The 9,968-nt window shown below is 55.1% G+C and overlaps 1 protein-coding gene across 3 annotated transcripts in view; it reads left to right on the forward strand.

Annotated features, from left to right (window-relative positions):
• Positions 1-9,968, forward strand: part of CTNNBIP1 (catenin, beta interacting protein 1) — a 51,818-nt gene that overhangs the window by 30,320 nt on the left and 11,530 nt on the right. The window lies entirely within an intron of this gene.

Below are 9,968 nucleotides of genomic sequence, written 5' to 3' on the forward strand. Positions count from 1 at the left end.
GCCCAGACCCCTCTCCTGACCCTCAGAACGTCATATTTTTTGAGTGACCACAATCATCGTAGAAACATGTAACATTTGAGTGTTTGTTGTGTAGCAGGCACTGATTTCATTTTGTTGTGGGTAGCTACTATTTGTATTAATTCCACTTAATAAGCAAGGACACTGGGTTCAGGAGCCATAAGGCGCTTGGTCATGCAGCAAGTTACCGGGGAGGCCCAGGATGCAAACCTGCAGCTTGCCAGACAGCTCTGCGTCCCTTGGCCGCTTAGCAAGGCTCTCCCTCTCTGGAAGGCTTATCCTGACAGTGAGGCCCAGAATTCTAACAAGCATCGCCAGAGTCCTTTCTTTTATTCTGTTTATGCTTTGCTGGACTTATTGGCCACAAAATATTGCAACCCGTAGCATGTCCAGACGTGCAAGGGCTCTCAGAAGCAGAGTGCTGATGGGTGCATTTGCTGTGCTGTGAGGCTGGTTGGTGTATGGGGCCTGGCCTGGATCACCAGCCAGCCCTTGTTCTCCAGGGTGTCTTGGGGCTCTGCCCTAGTACAGGGGCCAGTTCCCAAGCTCTGATGCTGGGTGTGACCTGGCTTGTGCACCCAATTCAGCAAAAATCTAGGACACGCCAGTAGGGTGCCTGGGTGTGCCTGCCAGGCGTGCCCGGGCAGTAGGTGACAGCCTGTTCCGTGTGGCATCTGCCTGCCCCTTCCCTATATCTCTTGCGAGAGGACTCCGCTCCTGGGGTAGAAGTGGGTTTCTAGCATGGGGCCCTGTCTTCTGGCTCCTGGACCAGGTCTACCTGAAACCCTCAACTCTTAGTCCTAGGGACTCACCTTCCTCCCGCTTAGCTTTTTTTTTTGAGACATAGTCTTGCTCTGTTGCCCGGGCTAGAGTGCCATGGGTTCAGCCTAGCTCACAGCGACCTCAAACTCCTGGGCTCAAGCAATCCTTCTGCCTCAGCCTCCCGAGTAGCTGGGACTACAGGCATGCGCCACCATGTCCAGCTAATTTTTTCTGTATATTTTTAGTTGTCTAGCTAATTTCTTTCTGTTTTTAGTAGAGGTGGGGTCTCACTCTTGCTCAGGCTGGTCTTGAGCTCCTGAGCTCAAGAGATCCTCCTGCCTCTGTCTCCTGGAGTGCTAGGATTATAGGCGTGAGCCACCGCGCCTGGACCCTCCCACTTGGTCTTGGGCCACTGAGTTAATCTGAATTTGAGCTGGGATGGTGGGAAAGCCTCTAGTGGAATGCTTCACATGGAAAAAAGCAAAATAAGTTGTAGAACCGTGTGTCAGTATAGAAGACAACACATACCCCCTGACACACACACTCACACATACTGTATATGTGTGTAGGAAAAAAACCTGATGGAATTATTCCAGGCTGTCAATAGCACATTTTATCAGAGGTGGGACTATATGAGGGACTTTCACTTTCTAAGTCACACATTTTTGTAAGGCTAATTTTTTAACATCGTACATACATTTCTTTGTAATAAGGGGAAGTTTAAAAAATATTTGTAATAAGGGGAAGTTTAAAAAATATTTTAAGGAGACTATATCTTGCTTAGCTGAACCAGTAGTTGAGATTAAAAATGAGCTATGTCAAGTTGTTGAAGCAGGTGACAGTGACCTCAGCTGATGACCTGGCCCCAATACTGTTGGCACCTAGGCGTGAGCCGTGGGCTGGTGGGTGTGACCCATCGCGCGGGCCCGGGAGTTGGGGGCCCTCCTGGGAGGGTCCTGGCTGTGTCTCTCAGGAGGGGCCCCTGGAGCTGAACCTGGAGCCAAGGAAGGATCTGGGGAAGAATTGTGGGGAGGGGGGCAGCCAGAGTGGTTCTCCACTGCTGGGGTGCCCTGTGCACTGCCCCCCGCCCCCTGCACGGTCGCCTCTGACCTGGCTGCCAAGGCCTGAGCCATTGGGGAAACCCCTGCTGCAGGAGGCCCTGAGGATTCCGTGGACTGAGAGTGGAAGAGGGGAGGGGCGGCTGTGCCTGGAGGTGCTTCACAAGCTCTTACTTTCTGTGTGAGCCTCAAGACACCCCCCGACACACACACACACACACACACACACACACACACACACACACTCACTCTCTCCCTCTCTCCCTCCCTCTCTCTCTCTCTCTCTCTCTCTCTCTCTCTCCAACCACGGTCAGTTGAGGCTCTCCCGCTGTGGGCTGGCAAGTCTAAGGGCAGGACCCTGCACGTCTGCCCGAGCAGTGGGTCCAGGTGGATCTCTGCTAAAATTCTCACCGGTGTCCTGCTGATACAGGCAAAAGCCCCGGACCACTGTCTCCAGGCCTGGGGCAGGGTGCAGGGACCCGGCGCCGAGAGCCCGGAGGCCTGCTGTGAGCGCTGCTGCCCACTAGGTGGCACTGTCCCTCAGCAAATGCCCCAGGCTGCTCTGCCCCAGGCGGTCCCTGAGCCAGAGAGGACTCCCCAGTGGACCCTCCCATGGCACACCACCCGACATTACTCCCCCCCGAGGGCTGGAGAGGTCTGATACCTGGGACACTGCTTCCCTCCCTGAGACCCAGGGAGAGACCCTGGGAGGCCACAGTGGGCCCCTCCACCTGCTGCAGCCACGCCCAGGCCCCGCCCTCTGTTGAGTGTGTGCTGGGGCCCAGGCAGATTCTGGGGACCCCGGGGTGGACCTGCACCTTAGGGGCTTACCAGGAGGTTCCAGCAGAGGCCCAGTATGGAGCAGTGGGCCCTACCAGTTCACAGTCTGCCTGACCTCTGCTGAGCTGAGACCATCCATGAATGACAGCCTCCTTTCCCTCCCTGTCCTCTGTGACCCCCTCCTGCCCCCCATTTTCTTTCTCCCTCTTCCCTCTTAATCACACTGGCATCCTCCAGGGTCATCCTCTCTCTCCTCTGCCCAGACCCCTCTCCTGACCCTCAGAACGTCATGTGTGACTCTCAACTGAGCATCTTGCCAGACACCCCGTGCTCACAGATCCAGATTCATCACCCCTCCCCGTCTTAGAACCCCTTCCTCCACCTGGATCCTCTGTCCTGACCAGTGCACCAGCAAATACCCAGTATTCCGAGGACTCACCCTGACTCCTCTTCCGCAGGGATTTGGTTAGTCCTTCAGACCTGCGGCTCCCAACCCCTGGGCCACGGCCCGGTGTCGGTCCATGGTCTGTTAGGAACTGGGCTGCACATCATCGCCTGAACCCCATCCCCCCACATCCCCCCACCTCGTCCATGGAAAATTGGCAGGTGAGCAAGCGAAGCTTCTTCTGTATTTACAGCCACTCCCCATCGCTTACACCACCCGCCTCCCACCTCCCATCCCTACCCCCACCCCCACCCCCTGGTCTGGGGACGCTGCTTTAGACTCTCCTGCCTTAGGACTTCTCGGATCCGCCCTGTCTCTCCCTCCTGCTCAGAGCCCCCATCTTGGTCAGCCTGTGTTAATTCTTGTCTCGATTGCTATGAATCGCTCCTACCTGGCATCTCAACTTCTCTTGCCCCCTCTGGTCCATCCTCCACCCCTAGAATGGCTTTTGAAGGCTCAGAGTGGCATCAACAGGTCTCTCCCCAGCTCAAAATCTTTCAGTGGCTTCCTGCAGTCTCAAGGATAAAATCCAGCCCCTTTAACACGATGGGCAGGATCCCCTGCCCACCCCCCGAGACTACGGCCTCACTCACACCATAAAGGGCCACAGAGAATAGCATCAGCTCTTGACTTAGGCTGCGTGTCCAGGCCTTTCTGCCTCTGCACACGTGCTTCTTGGCCACCAGGAACCCAGCCTTAACCCCCAGCCTCGCTCCCTGCCTCCTGCATCCTGGGCCGGGCCCTCCTGTCACATGTGTGCGCACCTTGGCTGGCTGCTCCCCGCACTGTCTCCTGGTCTGTCTGTTGACCAGACTCTGAGCCCCTCAAGCTCGGGACTTTGGCTTCCATCTGCGTATTCAAGGGACTGGGCCCCCTGAGCCCCCATTGCATGCCTGGGTTCTGGTCTGGGAGCCTGTGGTCTGCCAGAAAGGCAGCAGGTTCTCTGAGCATGGTCTCCTGGTCCCGAGGGGTAGCAGCACACCTGACAGCCGGGAGGACTCGGCTTTGAACCAGAGGAAATCCATACTTCTCGGGAAGGTCGCCTCACTGAGAAAGGCCAGCTGCCCAGTGCGGGGACAGCTTCCCGGAGCAGGCTCTGCGGAGTGCTGAGTCCCTGCCTTTCTCGCGGCCAGTGCTGCTGCTTTTAGAGTATGTATTGGTTGTTTTTCCTGGTGGTGCAGTAAAGCACAGTCATTGCAGAAGACTGGGGAAAGGTAGAAACAGCAGAAAAGTTTAAAGGATTGATTGAATCCTATTACATAGCATAATCACTATGACCCTTGTTAAATTTCCTGTCAGCGATTTTTTTTTTTTTTTTTTGAGACAAGAGTCTTACTCTGTCCCCTAGGCTAGAGTGCAGTGATGTCATCATAGCTCACTGCAACCTCAAACTCCTGGGCTCAAGTGATCCTCCTGTCTCAGCCTCCTGAGTAGCTGGGACTACAGGCATGCACCACCATGCCCAGTTAATTTTTTCTATTTTTTATAGAGATGGGGGTCTCGCTCTTGCTCAAGCTGGTGATGTAAGTGATCCTGGCCCTAAGCGATCCTCCCACCTCGGCCTCCCAGAGTGCTAGGATTACAACCGTGAGCCACTGTGCCCAGCCAGCATTTTTTTTTTTTTTTGAGGTAGGATCTCATTGCATTGCCCAGGCTGGTCTTGAACTCCAAGACCTCAGCCTTCCAAGTAGCTGGGACTACAGGCGGGTGCCTTTTAAAAATATGCTTATATCTCTATCGCCAAGTTGGGACTATACAGAATAAACATTTTAACATACAGTATACCTATTTTAACACCATTTTTTTTTTTACTTACGATAATTTTGCTCTTAATGTGCTCTTAATGTTTTTCAAGAAAACGTTTTAGTGATTGCATAATATGCAGGCATGTATCTGTGCCATGACTTATCGACCAGTCCCTTCCTGTTGGACGTTCATTTCTCATTTTCACCATTAGTCATAAAATAATGGCAAACATTCATTAAGCCAAGATAGTTTGCCAAGTAACACACAAGATCATTGCAGTGAATCCTCACCGGAGCCCTGTGAGGTAGGTCAAGTTGAGAAAACAGGCTCAGGGAGGTTAAGGAGCTCAAGGCCATAGAGCCAGTCAGCGTGGGCCCAGGGTGTGGCGGACAGCAAACATCATTGCATATAAATCTTCAATCTAAATTCTAGGAGTGACTTACTGGCCTTGTGCTTTTGTAAGCAGGACAGCGTTTACCTAGGGAACGGGTGCATTTAGGCAGCTGCGTGGTATTTCAGAAGGGGCAGAGCAAATGGGGAAGAGCTTTCTGCTACCTTTTTATCCTGGGCCCTCCGCCTGCAGGCGTCTTTGAACGTGCTGGTTCTTTGAGAGCTTGGATCTCTTCCTGCGTGAGCACCGCACCAGGGCTGGGGGGCAGCAAGTGCCAATTCCAGGCCCCGATGGTGCTATGCAAAGGCCACCCTGTAGCCAGCTGCCTGCAGAACTCTCATCCTCATGCAGGGCCTTGGATTGGCCCTTACTGAGGTGTCCTAGGGCTGTGAGGGACCCCGCCTAGACATGGCTCATTTCGTCAAGGAAGCTCCTTGTCCTTTCACTGCCTGGGGACCTCCCGGAGACGTGCCCTGGGCCGCCTCTGCCTTTCTTCTCGCCTCTGGGAGCTGCGTGCTGGGCACAGGGATTCCTCAGGCCTGTTCCAGCCTCCGTCGGATCGCACTCTTTTTCCAAGAGACTTTCCAGGGAAGGTTCCCCCATCTGTGGCCAGCTGGGCTTCCTCAGGGCTCTGCTGACTTTCCCCTTTGGAAGCCGAGGCTGCTGGTTCAGGGTATGCTGCCAGAGAACCCGAAATAGGTCACTTGGTCTCAGGGTTACACTGGGAACCTTGTTAAAATAGCTGTGGTCACGGCAGGGAGCCAGGCTCCGCGGCAGCGTCCTCCCCTTTGCACAGCGCTTCACGGCGGACACAGCCTCCGCTCACTGCCCCTTGACCCTCTCCGTGGCCCTGCGGCTAGGGGTGCTGGCACGGCCGTCTCCATTTCACAGCCCAGTGTGGAAAGTTCTTTCTGGAATCCTCCCCCGCAGCCTTCCAGCCTCTCCTTTCACTTCCTGCATGAAGCCCTCTTGACCCCTGCCAGGGTCAGCAGATGCCCTGAGCTCCTGCCAGTCTTTTCTAATGCGGAGCCCCTTGGGGCCAGGGTCTGTGCTGTGGTCATGGCCACACTTTTCAGCCCCCAGTGCAGCTTCTGGCTCAGAGCAGGTGTTTGCTGGGCTAACGTGCAGACCGAGTGGCTCCTCCCGTGTCCTGGCACCAGTGCTGCTCGGATGACCTGCTGGGCTCCCATGTCCCCTCTCTCCCCATGTGTGGCTTTGAGGCTCTCCCAGAGGCTCCGGCAATAACAGTCTCTGCGCTGAAATTACAGCCAGACCCAGGAGGAGTTCCGGTCTATGGGATGAGAAGCTAATCTTTTTAAACTTTAATCAACAGTTACATGAGAATTACCTGTAACCTAATAAAATCGGAACCAAAAATCACGTATATATTGAATCAAACAGAAATCAACCAGGAGGATTTGGTACATAACTTGTGTCACAGAGAAAGGAAGAAATCCCAAGACAGTCTGCGGAACGTGCTGGAATGCAGGCAGCCGCTTCGTCGGCATTCTGGCTCCGGCTCCGCCCCTTCTGCACCCAGTGTGACGGGCTCTGTTGTTCAGAACTGAGAACAAAAGCCCAACAGGCCTCACAGAAGCCCCTCGTACGACTCTACGGTGACCTCCTGACACCCTGGCAAGAACAGACACTGTCGTGGAGGAGGCACTGGGGGCCCTCGGTCCAGTGGTAGGACAGTTGTGCTCTCATTAGCTTGTCGTTGCTGTGCGCTACGCACTTTGCCACGAGGCAGTCCCGGCCTCGGGCTGCTGGTCCAGCAGGGTGGACAGACGCGTGAACTAAGGCATAAAGAGCTCTGGACACACAGATCCAAGTGTGACTGATTCTAAGGGAGGGGACACCACCTAGGAAGCCACAGAGAAAAGGATTTGTTTGCACTGGACCTGGGTGGACGCGTGGCAGTGTGCGTGTAGATGGGGGAGGAAGGAGAATGTCGTCAGCCTTCTCTTTCCAAATGCTGGCCAAGAAGGGACAGCGGTGCAGGGTGGGACAGCCTATAGTGCCAGGTTCTCAGCGTGTCCCCAGACTGCACACCGGATCACCGAGGGTACGGGCTAATACTGCAGACTCCCGGGCCCCGCCTGGCAGTCCGAATGCCTGCCAGACAAGCCTGGGGATCCACATTTTAAACAAGCCCCCAAGGTGATGCGATTCTGACGCCCACTAAAATTTGAGAGTATGCCAGGACTTTAGATACAGACTTGGTCATCTCTGTCCCTTCTTGGCACAATCAAGCGCCCTGGTCTACGAGAGCTGACATTTTGGGGAACCAAAGAATTCTAATGAGAATTTGAACCAGTACTTCACCTGGGAAAACATACTACAAAGGGTGTGTGTGTGTGTGTGTGTGTGTGTGTGGCTCAGGGGGATGGGAGGGTGAGAACAGGGCCAGGTAGGGGTGTGTGGGGAAGTGCATCTGGGATTAGAACAGAGTGGGTCTAGTAGAGCCCCAGGTCGTAACCCCACGAGATGTTGTTTCTGAGGATTTGTGCTGTGAACGTTATTGTGTGGCTAGCTAGGTCGGTGGGATAGATGCTGTTCACGCTTTGCAGTTGAGTAAACTGAGGGTGGACGTACAGAGACTTCCCACGGGATACACAGCTAGTCAGGGTCAGACCCAGACCCTCACTGCTGGGCCTTGCTACTGGGGTACACCCAGGGAGCCCAAGCCTGGGGAGGCTCTTCAGCTGCCTCCTGAGCTCTTGATGTCTGGCCCAGGAGGTCTAATGCCTCTGCCAGGAGATGGCTCGGCGGCTCGAAGTCCCAGCCCTGTGCAGACAGTGCTGGGCGAGGTGGCCCTGCCTCCCAGCAGCCTCTCGTGCCTGTGATGGTGGTTGTCAGCCCAGAGCCCATTAGGCGCCACCGAGCCTGGTGCTGCCTTGGCTGCTGAGGCCTTGGTGGATCAGTGGCCTTTGTCCCCATAGCAACCAGAATGTCGTACTGTCTCAGGGTAACAGCCATCCCCTGGGAACTCTGGGGCATCAGAGCCGAGATGTATTCAACACTCAGCCCTGGCCGCTAAAAACAGCACTTGCCACCCAGTGGGTCTTGGTTTGTCTGGGAGGAGGCCCAGTCAGGGCTGGCACTGAGCCTTATGCCCTTTGGAAACTCTTCCCTTTGGAGGAACATCTGGGACCTGTTTTTCCCGGCAGCATTTCCCCAGAGCTGTAGCTAAGCCATTGCAGTTTTGGGTAGCCTGGTGGCAGTCACCAGTTGGCACTGACAGCAAGATAATGAGCTCATGGGGGAGAAGGAGGTACCACAACCAAAAGCATATGGCCAGGGAAGGGGATAGGGCATCCAGAATGGGAATCGCCCTGGACTCTTGGGGACATGTGGTCATGTTTCTTCTTTGGCCTGGTCTGCTGTGTGCGTCGAGGACGGGCCCCGGCTTGGCAGGTGGCAGTCCCTGGACGATTTTGAAGCACTTAGCCAGAGTTAACTCCCTACATTCACGGTGACTTGCAAAGGGGGTTTCCCCCTTAAGCCATGGTAATTTGGGGACTCCAGGGTTTCAGAGTTATGTTTCTGAGTTTCCAGGCTCCACTAGCTTACCCTCATTAGGAAGGCGCAAGCCCCTTAGTTCAGAAGGCCATGGGGTACCTGACCCCAGAATGCGTGACACTGTCCTGCTAAGTTCTAGTCAGGGGTCCTGCAGGATGGTGCGGCAGAGGCTCCCTGTTCCTGTCCCAGGGTGCTCGGTCATGGGGGGCTGGGCTCACAGGAGCCCCGGATCCTAATTGGATGGTGAGAGCGTGTCCATCTGTGACTGCTGCCACTCCTGGGAGTCCCCTGTTTTCTCCAGTGACATAGCACAGGGCTGTGCCCTGCCTGATCCGTGAGGCTTTGAGGGCCTGTACTTTGGGAGTTGAGCCAGGCTTTTTGTACCCTCATCAATTTTGGGGGTAGGGTTTGCCCTCAGGTCTGTTTTCTTTCTCCCTGACCACCTTTGAGCACCCAGCTCTGAGCAGGACTTTGCAGGATCCCAGAGTTTGAAAAGTTCTTGGGGTGGAGGGTCAGCTTGCCCCTCTTGCACCCAGGTGCTTTGGTGGAATGGAGGCTGTGAAAGCAGAGCCCACCCGCGTCGGATGGTCCAGTGAGGCAGCTGGAGCGGGGAGCAGGGTCCACAGATCAGTGCCACAGGCCTGTGTCTGCCACATTTCACCCATGTGGCCTGGGACTGGCCTGTTCCCTGGTATGCAGATTAAGGACTAGTGCAGCACTAAGCTTCTCCAGAATTTCCTAGAAGAGGGCAAGGGGCTCCCTGGGATTTGCCCAGCCAGGTCTGAGAAATGCCCTGGCGCCATGGGTCAGCCTTCAGGGCTTCAGCCTCTCCACGTTCCTCTTCTCTGTTCTTTTCCATCCGCTACCACTGACCCAACTATAATCCCACATGGCCAACAGGGGCATGCTCTGGCAGTTCAGGAACTGCCGGAGTGAACTCAGGAAAGGACCTTCGAAAGTCTTCGCCTTAGAGCCTCGGATAGCAAGAGTGATTCTCAGCAGACTGTGGGGCCTTCTCCGAACCGCACTGCTCCCTGTGGTGGGTTGGACCGGCCCGGGGGCGTGCTGGCTTGAGCCCCAGCTGGGCTTCCAACTCTGCTGGTGGAATCCATCCTGAGCTCCCATTGTCTGTCTCCCGCCCCCAGTCAGGGGCCAGCTTCCCTTTTCTAAGCTCCTGCATATTTGTCATTTTTTCTCCCTAGTCACTTGACTGGGCTCTGTCAAAGGGGCAAAGCTGGCACTGGGC

Source organism: Propithecus coquereli, unplaced genomic scaffold (assembly GCF_000956105.1).
Source record: "Propithecus coquereli isolate 6110/MARCELLA unplaced genomic scaffold, Pcoq_1.0 Scaffold77, whole genome shotgun sequence".
Classification (NCBI taxonomy): Eukaryota; Metazoa; Chordata; class Mammalia; order Primates; family Indriidae; genus Propithecus; species Propithecus coquereli.